At 46.9% G+C, this 12,357-nt stretch overlaps 1 protein-coding gene across 4 annotated transcripts in view; it reads right to left on the bottom strand.

Annotated features, from left to right (window-relative positions):
* Nucleotides 1-12,357, bottom strand: part of GREB1 (growth regulating estrogen receptor binding 1) — a 144,773-nt gene that overhangs the window by 94,890 nt on the left and 37,526 nt on the right. The window contains exon 1 of one of the 4 annotated variants that reach the window (XM_086700038.1): nt 90-642. The exons of the other annotated variants lie outside the window; for them this stretch is intronic. The gene's annotated coding sequence lies outside the window, so the exon portion shown is untranslated. Of the gene's footprint in view, nt 1-89; nt 643-12,357 lie in introns of those variants that run through there. 4 annotated transcript variants of the gene reach the window in all.

Genomic DNA, 12,357 nt, shown 5'->3' with positions numbered 1-12,357 from the left:
AGCTAAGGGATAGTCTTGGGCCAGCTGGGCCGCTATTCACAAAAATATCACACAGAGAGGGGCTTCAACAAAAAGCATTTCTTTCTTACAGTTCTGGAAGCTGGAAGTCCAACATCAAGGTGCCCAAAGATTCAGGGACAGTGAGGAACTGCTTCCTGGTTCGGTCGTCTTGCTGTGTCCTCACATGAAGAGGCAAGGCAGCTCTCTGGGGTCCCTTAGAAGGGTACTAATCCTATTCATAAGCTCCTCCCTCGTGACCTAATCACACCCCATAGGCCCCACCTCCTAACACCACCACATTGGGGCTTAGCTTTCAACCTATGAATTCGGGGAGGACAGGAACATTATTCAGTCTGTAGCAGGGACCCACGGCTGCTGGAGAGCTGAGTAGGAAGGCTGTGGGTAGGAAAGCCACACGCATTTCCACAGGAAAGAGTTTTAGCCATTCGGTTATGTTGTTCCTATATACAGACAATTCTGCTACAACGCTGGTTTTTGAACTGCAAGTCGGTCCCAGCAGTTCGACAGATGACAGAACAATTTGACCACTTTGTGAATTTTCTGTGTGCTTGGGAGTGCCTTCTCGTGCAAGAAACACTAAGGCGGACGCAGAAAAAAGGGCGCCCAGCTCCACAGAGCTGCTTGGCAATGAGCAAACTAGGGACCCCCTCAAACCGGGACCAGCTACCTCCAATCACCACACCTGCCACGCCCACCCACAGCTGTTGGAACCTTCCACACGATTCCACGCCTCCCTCCTTTCCCTGCTTCTCACAAGCTGCAACCCCTCCGATGCACACAGAGCTTCATTCGTGTGATCTTACACTTCACAGTAAGGTTCCACATTTATGGTGGGATTTATGTACTTCCTAACCGTTTTGCATATGTAAAACTGTGCTTTCCTTTTCTGATAGGATTTTTTCCTCTCCCCACCCCCCCCACCCCCCAGTGTGTCATTGATGAAGTTTCTGAGTGCTATGCCCATAACCCCGGTTCTCCTATAACCCCTTATGGTGCAATTTCTGACGATGCAGTGACTCTGAGGCACACATATGTCTTGTTACGGTAGATCGACTGCATAATGTATTGCTATATGCCTGCACACAAACCAGTTCCAGGAGTTTCTCTGATCCTTGAACGAAGACACAAAGGCCATGGTGTGCTGATTCTGCTTTGGAAAATGTGATTGCCGCCACCGAATCGCTCCTCGTGCATTATTTCTGGCGACCCCGAAACTTTTCATCTCCTGCCTGACCTTCTCCCCACAGCGATGGGGCTGGAATCTCTTCCTGGGCTAAGGCCATTTGTCGGGTTTTGTTAGCATGAAAGAAATCTGCGGGTCATCCATTTTCCCTCCCACCGCATACAAAATAAAATTCAAGCATAAATAATGAAATCTTCATTCCCGGCTTCTGTTTACAAGACAGCAGCCGAGTCTCGGGGAAGCTGTGAGGCTTGCCCCTGGGGTTCCGTGCCGCCCCTCGCCCACCTGGTAGCTGTGTGACCTTGGGCAGACTCCCTGACTGTCTGAGCTCTGGTTTTCTCTGTCATGAACGGAGATAACAAGGTTCACTTCAAAGAGGTTTTGTGAGGGGTGAGTAAGATAATGGAGTATTTCGCGCAGTGGCTGGCACTTAAGTGTTTTCCCGTTGATTGTATTTATTTCTTTATTTTTAGGACTAGTCAGGCTGATGTCTTTGCTGCTCACAAATCCCCTCATCTGTGTCTTGTGTTATTTGCCTACATTGCAACCCCCTTCCCTCCCCCCGACCTCACCTCTAATTTGGAGCTTAAAAATTGCAAAAGAGGAGTGACTGGGAAGGTACAAAGCCTCTTAATTTGGGCGGCCAACTCTTTTGGCCCATCATGGCCAGCTTCTCCTCTTTGGCCTCTCTTTGCCCTTCATTAGCTCGGAGCTGTCATTCGTTCATACAGCCAACATTTGCTAGGTGCCCAGCATACGCTGGGTAGTTGCGTGATCTGGGTTCCAAGAGCCTCCGTTTTCTCAGCAAAATGAGGGCCATAATACCTAGATCATGAGGTTGGAAGGCTTAAATGGCGCTAGGACCGTAAAGCACCTTTACGCTGCCTCGCACACAGTAGGTGCTCAACAAAGAGTAGCTTTCATCCGCATCATCGTGGTGAAAATGACTAAGCCACAGCCCTGCTGTCAGGAAGCTTAAAGTCCAAAAGCATAAAGAACCCCCCCTTCCACCACACTAGCACAGACCTGCTGCGGTTCCTATGCAGGGAAGGCCTGAAAACCTCTCTCCTACAGACCCAGACATGCTGGAGCAGACGTTTCACTGGCTACGAAACAATGAGTCTGATTATGCATGCATAGCACTGAAAAGGCAGCAAGCTTGCGAAGGTATGATTCATCACTGCCTGGTGCAGTAATTAGAAGTATTTTGGTTGGTTCTAGGTCAGAATGACCCAGTTTACTGCACCTTTTTTTTTTCTCACTGTGGAAGTCTGTGGTGAACTTTAAAACAAAGCTTGGGAAAAGATAACTGCTCTGTGGCTTTTGCTCAGAGGAAAGACATTACCGGCTCTGCTCCGCAGAAACAAGCCCTCATCACGGAAGCCATTAAGGCTCAGTCTTGGATTTTACCAGAAAGAAGGACAGTCTGCGTGGACCCTCCCACCCCCCCCCCCCCAACCGGAGTTCCTAGAAACTCACCCGTCTGTTTCCCCAGCACCAAGTATAACATAAGTACCAAGAGAGTGTTTATTGGAGGAATGCTCCTATAGGCAGTTAACTTTCTAAAAGTAAGAAAAAAAGAAAAAAAAAAGAAGAATGAATGACCCAAAATATGTGATATTTGCTAAACTCTCCAGGAATAAAGTAACATTTTCTACTTTATTCCTGCTGATGGTGACTCATTGGCAAAGATAGTGTCTACATATGTAATATGACATGCTAAAGGACCAAAAAAAGCACAAAAGCCGTAACAGAAGGCAGAGAAAACACACATAAGGATAGAAAGTTAGATCACTCACATCCTTGGCAACTAACAGAATAGTATTTTTTTTTTTAATGCAATAGAAAAAAGACTGGAAGGAAATACATGAAAATTTTAACAGTGGATGTTTGGGGAAATGGAATTATAGACAAATGTTTTTTCTAATTTTTTTTTTTTTTTACAAATGGTCACATGCATGGGGCGCCTGGGGGGCTCCGTTGGTTGAGCGTCCGACCTCGGCTCAGGTCATGATCTCGCGGTCTGTGGGTTTGAGCCCCGCGTCGGGCTCTGTGCTGACAGCTCGGAGCCTGGAGCCTGCTTCGGATTCTGTGTCTCCCTCTCTCCCTACCCCTCCCCACTCACGCTCTGTCTCCCTCCATCTCTCAAAAATGAATAAACGTTAAAAAAAAATAAAAACAAAAAAACAAAAAAAAAATCCCACAAATGGTCACATGCGGTTTGTATAAACACCTCTTGGGGATGAGGGGGCAGGATGCTAATCATGACATTCCATCAAGGTGGAGTCCACTGGGGGGCGCTGCACAATATGGGGCAGGTGACGGGGGGCTGGAGCGCTGGAGCCACACTGGCCTGACGCTGCCACTCGGCACCGGGCAGGTCCTGGCACCTCTGTAAAAGGGGAGCCCAGGCTAGGGGCCTCTTTGGCAGCAGCCTTCGGCTCTAGCTCAACAGCTACTCATGCGTTTCAGGGGACGACTCTCCTGGGGTAAACTGGACACCCTACTCGTGGACTGAGTGGGGAGCAAACGTCCCCAGACTGGTCCTCCAATTCAGGCCCCGAGTCCCTGCCTGAAAGTGCCCCCTTAACACCAGCCCACTCACCTGTGGAACTCCTTCTCCCTGGAAATGGACCCACACAGGGGCCGACAAAGTTCAGAGCTGGGATGGGTGGGCTTGGACACAACTTCTCCGACCCAAGGGAGACCTGGGATGCCCCCGCTCCACAAAAACCAAAACTCACCGTCTTTCTAGGCCGGGCTCGGGTCCTACTCTCTCCAGGCAACCTCCCAGATTGCTCCCATCCCCACTCTAACCCCTTTCTTTCTTTGAATTGTGCTTATTGAATCTGAGCAGACACAGAAGAACGTGTAGAAGATACTTGTTATGAAAACTCATGATACAACGAACAGCCATGGGCCTCCTCCTGTTTAAAAACAAGAACATCAGTGGATGGCTGGGTGGCTTAGGTGGTTAAGTGTCCGACTCTTTGTTTCAACTCAGGTCACCATCTCATAGTTTGTGAGCTCAGGTCACGATCTCATAGTTTGTGAGCCCACATTGGGCTCAGCACTGAAAGCGTGGATTCTGCTTGGGATTCTCTCTCTCTCCCTCTCTCTCTGCCCCAACCCAGCTTGCTTGCTCTCTCTCTCCAAATAAATCAATGAATGAATGAATGACTAAATATTTAAAACATTAAAAACAAGAACATCAGAACAGCTACCGAACCCTGGTGAGCTCCTTCCTTACCCCCGCCCCCAGGTAACTGGTATCCTGAATCGTACTCTTCTCGCTTTACTGTACAATTTTAACAAAATTTTTCATTTAGATGTAATTTACTATTAACCTAAAATCTAACACAGATGTAACTTTCTTTTTTTCCTATTTGGAAAAGATCAACTTTAGGGTGCAGAAGAAACTTCACCTGGAGATCTTGTTAAAAAGAAGCTTCTGTCTCAGGAGGTCTGGGCTAAAACCTGAATTCAGCATTCCTGACAAGCTAGGTTCACTTAATTCTAATGTAGGTTTCAACCTAAGCAGCATGCTGTCCACTTTGACATTTTTAAGCTCTGGGTGAACGGACTCGCACTGTATGATTTTTCTCGACCTGCGTTTTTGCTCAGTACAACGTTCCCGAGATTCACCGCTGCCGTTGCCCATATCTGGGAGCCCCTTTCCCCCTGGAACAGCACTTTATTGTATGGACATCCTACGATTTGTTTTTCCACTCTATAGTTGATGGCTATTTGAGTTACTTCTGAGTTTTGGTCTGTGTGTTATTGCAAATGAAGCCAATATAAACATCATCGTGCGTGTCTCCTGCTACGCACACAACCCACGAGGCTGCCACACAACCCCAGGGGGCACCGTTCACATTGTAGGCTGCGTAAACAGCGCCCCCTAGAGCAAAGAGGCTGGTACCAATTTAGGTTCCTCTCCTGGAGAACAAGCGTCTGGTTGTTCTGCGTCCTCATCCACCCTTGATGTTGTCAGACTTCCAAGTTTTGCTCAGCTAGTAGGTGTGAAATGGTATCTCACTGTGGTTTTAATATGCATTTGCCTCTTTACAACTAAAGTTGAGCGTCTTTTCCTGCTTGTTAGTAGCAGATGTGAAATGGTAGTTCACTGTGATTTCAACGTGCGTTTCCCTCTTTATAAGTGAAGTTGAATGTCTGCACGTGGTTAGCTGTTTTTCTCTTGCCCCTTTCTAAATTCTGAACTATCACTTCCGTTTACCTTGTCAAACCAAAACGAAGCCTCTGTGAATATTAATATCTCATGTCTACCTTATAAAATTCAGCTCCTGCCCTACAATATATTCTACTCTTTTTACTGTTTTATGCGGTTTTTTTCTCCTGATGGGGGTGAAGGGAACCGCTCCATCTTCACAGGTTTACTAAAGATTTGGTGATTTTATTCTTTTAAATTCTCTATTTTTAGAATTTCTGCCCATTTACTTTCAAAAGAGAAAGATCCTCTGAATCCTGGTGAAAAGGAATTTTCAAAGTCACCGTGGAAGCCAAACATACAAACCAGGAGAGAACAAAAATAATTGGTCTTCTGGTCATTTTTTGAAGGTAATAACCACACTGTATGACAATTCTGTGCTTCCAGTGACCAAAGTCACATTTTAATAATGTTGAGAATTGCCCAAGCCAGTTGAAAAAAAAGTCGTCAAAGGCTAACTCTTCCTCCAGTCAATTACTGAATGACTTCCAATCTGAAAAAGTTATCTGGTCATTCTCTTCAAACAACTATCTACAGCCAGAAAAAAAAAAAAAAAAAAAGTAAAATTTGACAAATGTATATCATTTCATAAGAGTATTGGTATTCAGAGTTTCCCCCAGAAAATACAGAGTTTGTACCACTTAATGCATACAGATAGAGTAGAGCTTGGCAAAGGGCTTTACAAAACATTCAATAACCATAGGTTTTACAGCTGAAACAGAACTCGAAACTACCACCTGGTCCAACCCTTTGCCTTATAATAAACTGTTGTGTCATTTAATTTTTTTTTTAAAGTTTTTATTTATTTTTGAGACAGAGAGAGACAGAGCATGAACGGGGAAGGGGCAGAGACAGAGGGAGACACAGAATCAGAAGCAGGTTCCAGGCTCTGAGCCATCAGCCCAGAGCCCGACACGGGGCTCGAACTCACGGACGGCGAGATCGTGACCTGAGCTCAAGTCAGACGCTTAACCGACTGAGCCACCCAGGCGCCCCTGTTGTGTCATTTTAAAGACCTAGAACAGTTAATGCAAGTAAATAATCCTGCTACTTTCAACGAGGGTGTTCACACTTTATAAACTTTTGCCTTTTATGGCTAGGTTGGAAAGGGATTTCTGCCACTAATTCACCTTGCCATAAATGTGAATTTGGAGTGGATGTAAAGCAATAGAAGATCTTCATCCTTGAAAAGTTACCATTCTCCCGTTCTACCAGGACAGTGACCCCAGGAATTTTGTCATCTGTTCCTCAGACACAGCAGCAAACACACAAACTCGGGCCCCTTCCCAGTGTGGACAGAGGAAAGAGGAGTGTCCAACCTAATCTCCGGGGCACTGTTTTCCCTGAGCAAGTTTCATAATTGACGGAACGTGGTTTTACAACCTGAAAAAGACTGATTCTGCAATCTTGTGGGTTTACTCTAGCCAACAGCTATTTGGTTGTCAATGCGGAAAGGAGATAAACCTACAAAAAAAGTTGAAGGAAAGGGAAATTAAGGGATTTAGTGTATCTATATCAGCAGAACAATAGACGTAGCAGACTTTGTTAAACTCTTGGTAGAATTAGGACTGGGTAACACAGCCTCCCAGGCCACCCTGCCTCTTTCCTTTACAACACACATCACACCAACAATTCACGCTTCAACGTCTGTCTTCCCACAAGACCATGAACTCTGTGAGGGCAAAGACCACATCTGTTTTGTTGATTACAGACTCTCTAGGGTCCAGCCCATACTGGCTGTCCCCATTTACTTCCTGATTGAATGAATGAGTGCAGTCCTGCCATTTAGACAAAAGATCGTCTGGGAGCCACAAAGTCCATCTAATCCACCAGGCGCCCAAGTTTACTCTTGGATCAAGTTTCACCACAAGACATTTTTAACTCATTAGCTTGGTCCCTCGTGCAATTCTCTTCCCAGAACTTCCCATAATAGCATCACCTTGACTTTTTTCCAACACCATCATGGAAAACGGCCGTATGGAACTGGCTTTGACATTTGCTTAACATTAAGTCCACTGTGTTACGATATCATTTCTACGCGACCCCACAACAGAAATTATTTTGAGAAGTTAATGCCAGGGAGAGAGTCCTTTCCCCTGAAGAACTGGTATGTTTCTCCCTTTCTGGTAATATGCCTGCTAACACTTCTCACTTCCCCATTTTGTAGTGAGCACCAGATAAATAGTGATAAGTGCATACAAAAAATAGGCAATTACTAATTTCAGGAAAAACAGAAAGCTACATGGGAAAAAGGAAAACTAATCGTAGCACATACATGGCTCAGTTGTCAAAATGTTTACATGATCACAGTGATGTACACATTAAGTTGAGCTATCAAAAACTATAAATCACCATAATGGGAGGGTGGGGGCCAGGACGGATATATCTGTATGGGGAGAAGAGGGCATGTGTGAAAGAAAAGAAAAATCCTTACCTTCCATATCAAGAAGTTAACAAATTTACCCCAAAATCAAAACTCAAGGAGCAGCAAAATCTGTTCTTCAGAAAAGTCAACACAATTACCAAAAGAATCAGTTAAAAGGATAGGAAGCGACTGCCTCCTGAAAACAAGAAAAAGGATGAAAGAGTGGTTAACTATAGAGAGTAAGACTGCAATTAGGATTTGATGTATAATACCTTTATTTATTCTTCACTAAAATTTTCATCTTATTTAAATCAAGGCTCACTGACATTAAGTAACCAAGATCACACAGCTGGTATTCAATGCAGGTTGACTGAAATCCAAAGCTCATCATCTTTCCACTACATGATGCTCCCTTCTCCACTCTCCTCTCCTAAAGGAACTAACAACATAAAGAAAACTTAGAGCCACATGGTCTCAAAATGTCATAGGATGTAAAGAAAGAAGAAAAGTGGCAAAGATGAAGAGAGTGAAGAAGAATATTTAAGACCATTCATAAAGCTAGGGTCATATTAATCCACATGAACTCAAGCTTGACCCCAGGGATTTTTTTTCCTCCTAGAACAAGTCAAGTTGGCATTTATAAAAGTAAGCCTTTGATAAAAAAAAATAAACCCTGCCAAGTGCCTGATCCCTCTCTGCAACGCTGGGAGAAGCCTTCAGAAGCACCAAACAGGAGCAATCACTGGGTCCCAGGGCAAGCTAAACTCAGAAGATCAATTAAGCCCACGCAGTGTGAAGTTTACAACCAAGAATCAGCCAGGGGGACCTCAGAGCACAGTGTCCAAAGGATACCGTGAGTCAAGGAAGAGGGAAGATATGCCACAGACAGGGTCAGGCGTGGGGATATCTGGGCGAGAGTTCAGAACCAGGCCTTTCAACTGCGACAGGGTGTCGGGTCCATCAGCTGGCACGGCCTCCAGAGGATGGGCAGAGCCATCTGCCGCGAGCTGCATGGGGTCCAGTGCCCATTCAGCCAGCGACGAGATGAGTGATGTGTTCTGGAAAGCACAGTATGAAAAGCAATGATAAGACGAAAGCAGACCAAGGCCAAATCTGTCCCAGACAACGAGGTCACGGCGACCTTCTGGGGAGAAGAGGATGTTCAGACAGAACGTGGTAGTGAAAGGCAAATGCAAAAATATCAACGTGTCATTTACAATCTTGCAGGGGCAGCTATTTTAAGGATTTGCTGTCCACCTGATAGGGATTGCACATGCACTGTCCCAGAGGCCACTTCTGCTGGGCATCTCACAGTCACTTCATTTCATCCTGTGCAGCCCTGGGAGACCAACAGGAGGGGAAACGTGAGGGCCAGAAAGAGGGCGTGTCCTGCCCAAGGACGTACAACTAGTAAAAGGCAGAGATGGGACTTGGACACAAATCCAACACGGTTGCCAGCCGGGGACCCCTCCACCTTTCCTCTCGCCCACTTCAATCTTCTGGATCCTGAAGACATGAGCAAGACTCGGCCTCTGTTCTGCTCAACCCAGACCTCTGGCTACTGAGCCAGACCGGGGTCTCAGATCACACCCACCTCCCACAGAGAGGGTTCCGGCTGTCCCACACTCTGACTTGGCTTTGTCCCGAAGAACCTTCCCTTCTGCCCGGCCCGCCACCCAGCCTCTTGATCTCCAGTTGACAGCTCAAGCTGTGAGGCTGTGCGACCTGCCTCTAGTCCTGGCCTGCTCTGGTCTGGCCTTGAGCAGCCCCTACAGACCTTGAGAGAACTCTCTCCTTTTGTAGGTCCTCACCACATCTTACCAACAACGTCCAAACTGTCTTCTGTGACTAACACCTTCTAGCGAGAGAAAGGAAGAAAAGGGGGTGAATTTCCTATTTGAGCATTTATTTATTAGGAGTCTAAATTTCCACTAGCACATTTTTTTTCAATGTTTATTTAACTTTGAGAGGGAGAGAGAAAGAGAGAGAGAGACAGAGCACAAGCAGGGGAGGAGCAGAGAGAGAGGGAGATGGAATCCGAAGCAGGCTCCAGGCTCTAAGCTGTCAGCAGAGAGCCTGACGCGGGGCTCGAACCCACAAACCGTGAGATCGTGACCTGAGCCGAAGTCAGACGCTGAACCGACCGAGCCATCCAGGCGCCCCTCCACTGGCACATTTAAAAAGCAATTCTGGGGCAACCGGGTGGCTCAGTCGGTTAAGCATCTGACTTTGGCTCAGGCCATGATCGCCCAGTTCGTGAGTCTGAGCTCTGCAACGGGCTCGCTTCTGTCAGCGCAGGGCTCGCCTCGGATCCTCTGTGCCCCTCTTTCTCTGCCCCTCCCCCGCTCACACTCTCTTTCAAAAATGAATGAAACTTTAAAAAAAAAAAAATCACGGCACCTGGGTGGCTCAGTCGGTCGAACGTCCAACTTGGGCCCGGGTCGTGATCTCACGGTTCGTGGGTTCGAGCCCCGTGTCGGGCTCTGTGCTGACAGCTCGGAGCCTGGAGCCTGGAGCCTGGAGCCTGGAGCCTGCTTCGGACTCTGTGCCTCCCACTGTCTTTCTGCCCCTCCCTCACTTGCTCTCTGTCTCTCTCAGAAATGAATAAACATTAAAGAAAAAAAAAAAGAGTTCTTCAGCTGAGCCTGTATGAACCCCAAGAAAAGACTTGCCTACGTACGTACTTAGAGTGCCTCCATTCTGTGCCAGGCATTTTGAACCAATCGGTCAAATAGACGGTGACAATTCAGAGACCCCAAAGCCATGAGCTATGCACCTCAGCCCACCAGGGGCAGAAAAGCAGGGGCGGCCTCTGTGATCAGCAGTGCACCCTGTGGGTCATCTGGAATAGGAAGCAGGAAGGAGACGGGCCAGAGATACCCAAAACAGCAGGGTTTTACCCAGTCCCTCCTGTCTTTCAGGTCTGACTTTGAATCTACAACTTTGGGACTTCTGCCTAGGACACTAGACATCTAGCCAAAGCGATGGATGTCCCTCACAGCCCAAGGGCGGTAAGACCTCTGCAGGTTGCCCGGTTACTGCGTCTAAGCAAAGGCACCCTTTGTGAAGTCTACAAAGTGAAGTTTGCGTGGAGGTTCCAATCAACACACTTTTGTGGAGCTCCTACTAGGGTAACCCAAGGCCAAACAGCGGTTTGTTTTCAAGGTAAAGGGGCATGGAAAACGTTACAGGCAGCACAAGGCAGCAAACGAGAAACCGTATGCCATTTTTTGCATTTGATAAGACCTTCACATAAATTTGCAAGTAGACTTCTTTACACGGTAACATCGATTCTGAGGTAGAAGCAGCTCCATCGTGACAACTGGAGCGAAAGTATTTGTAGCCGATGTTGTGTCTCAGCCCTCAATACTTGAAGGAGAAACTCGACTGGGTTCAGGGACACGACGTGAGCAGAGGTAAAACATCTGAGTTTATTGCAAGGCAGCTTTTCAAATCAAGGTAAACTTGCAAAGACAGAGGTCTGCTTAGGACACGATTGCTTCATCTTTCAAAACTGGAGGGACTAACACATTCCAAATTGTTCTTCGCCTTGAACACAGATCAGTCCGTTCCAAGAGGAGTCCAGCGTGAACTTACAACTTACACCTGACTGGTAGGTGTTGAGCCTCCGCTATGAGCCTGGCACCAAGGGCGAAGCAGAGGTAAGGCAGCTGGATTAGGACAGGCACCAGAGCCAAACTGCCCGCATCTGAGACCCAGGTCCCCACCTGCTAACTGCGCGACCTTGAAAACGTTACTTACTCGCTCTGTACGTCAGTTTTCTCATCTGTAAAATGAAGATAATGCCCCCCACCAAAGATGACCCTACTCTACTCCCTGGGATCTGTGACCGTCCCCTCCCGTGGCAAAAGGGACTTTGCAGAAGGGATTAAAGTTACAGACTTTGAGACTGGGAGATTATTCTGGATTCTCCAATAGTCGTCTAGTCGCACGAGTCCTTAAAGGAGGAGAACATGGATCTGTGGTTGGAAAGAGACGAGACCAGAGAAAGAAGAAGAAGAGGAGCAGGAGGGAGAAGAGACGGAGGAGGAGGAGGGGGAGGGAGGAGGGGGAGGGGGAAGGGATAAGAGACTCCAAGTGGCAAAGGGACTTGACCAGCTACTGCTGGTTTTGAAGATGGACGAAGGGCTGAGCCAGGAGATGCGGGAAGCCTCTTGAAACTTCGAATAGCCCTCAGCAGACAACCTACGCCAGAATTATGCCAACACCACAAAAGAGCAAGGAAACAGATTCCTCCTTGAACAGCCCGAAAGGAACACGGTCCCGCTGACACCTTGGCTTTGGCCTCCGGCGACCAATTCTGGACTTCCGACCTCCAGAATCGTGAGCTATACCTGAGCTTTTTTGAAGCCCCTGTATTCAGGATATTTTGTTACAAGAATGACAGGAAACTCATACTCTACTGCAAAGGGTTGCTGTAGAGATGAGAAGAGTTTAATCTGTAAGACATCTGAAGCAGGACTTGCTTGTAAGTACTTACCTCATCATTTAACTTTCTAGAAGGCGAACAAGATACAGTTCACATTTGCACAGAACTTC

The sequence above is a fragment of the Puma concolor genome, chromosome A3 (assembly GCF_028749965.1).
Source record: "Puma concolor isolate L17-30 chromosome A3, mPumCon1.1.hap2, whole genome shotgun sequence".
NCBI classification, from domain to species: domain Eukaryota; kingdom Metazoa; phylum Chordata; class Mammalia; order Carnivora; family Felidae; genus Puma; species Puma concolor.
The sequence above is the reverse complement of the archived record's forward strand: the minus strand, read 5'-3'. Positions and strand labels throughout refer to the sequence as shown.